At 43.1% G+C, this 1034-nt stretch overlaps 1 non-coding gene across 1 annotated transcript; it reads right to left on the bottom strand.

Annotated features, from left to right (window-relative positions):
* Nucleotides 1-244: 244 nt before the first annotated feature.
* LOC127310975 (small nucleolar RNA Z118/Z121/Z120) lies at nucleotides 245-347 on the bottom strand. The gene has a single exon (XR_007857473.1). It is a non-coding gene; the product is annotated as a small nucleolar RNA Z118/Z121/Z120 (small nucleolar RNA).
* Nucleotides 348-1034: the final 687 nt, after the last annotated feature.

A 1034-nucleotide genomic window follows, 5' to 3' on the forward strand; every position in this document is an offset into this window, starting at 1 on the left:
AAGAGAGAAACTTCAAGTTTTCTAACTCATGTTAGCTAGAGCTCGTTCTTGGACAACAATTCTGTAGAATTCGTTCTCATATTTAGCTATATCCTTGAGTTGTTCTCTGAACATATTTATCACAGAAGTTGTTAACTAGACCAAGCAACAGTTATTCCTCAAACTTACTCAGAATTAATATACTTATCACAGCTTGTCAATGTCTGTCAAAAAAAAAATTTGCGGGTCAAATTAATATAGCACATGTTTGCTCTAATGATCAGTTTAGGATGTATAATCAATGAAGACGGCCCTTTTCAAGAGAAATCTTACTCATATACCATCCTTGTGATCCATCACAGCAAACAAAGAAAAATAGCAGCTATAAGTAGATGTGTTGAACACTAATAAGTGCCAAGTGACCAATGAACACAGTTTCTCATATGGTTTACACATCATCCCGAAAAAGAGTGATTCCAAGAAAGTGTGTTGGCTCAGATACTATTCACAGATTGGTATAATCACGCAAGGGTTAGAGCCATCGCTGATATACAGTCCGTCAAGGAAGATCAGTGCATACTGTAAACATCCATCACTAAGCACAACGGCCAGATCTACTAAACATCAAAGCAGCAACTGGAGCCTATGGAAAGGCCGCTATGCAGTACAAATCGCATCCACGTTCACGTGATATTCACGTACCACTTCTTCAAGGCAGACGAACGATTGAAACTAAGCAAAGCACACTACATTGCCTGAGACCTCACATGCCTAGCTATATCCGCATCCACCGCAGGCGAATTCGTCTAACTGAGCTACGAGAACACATTCTAACTGGATCAACGAGGCCACGACCACGAGCGCGCAATATGATACCATCGGAGGGGAAATCAATCGCATCTTCTGAAGGTGTGTTCCCATCGGATCTGAAGTGGTTCTATCTGGAGAGTGAGAAGAAGCAGGGGCGGTGGCTAAGAGGAGAGTGGGTCGATCTGGTAGGGATCGGCCGTAGGGAGGGCCATGGAGGCAAGATGCGGCGGCGGCTTTAAAACCCC

Source organism: Lolium perenne, chromosome 6 (genome assembly GCF_019359855.2).
Source record: "Lolium perenne isolate Kyuss_39 chromosome 6, Kyuss_2.0, whole genome shotgun sequence".
Lineage (NCBI taxonomy): Eukaryota > Viridiplantae > Streptophyta > Magnoliopsida > Poales > Poaceae > Lolium > Lolium perenne.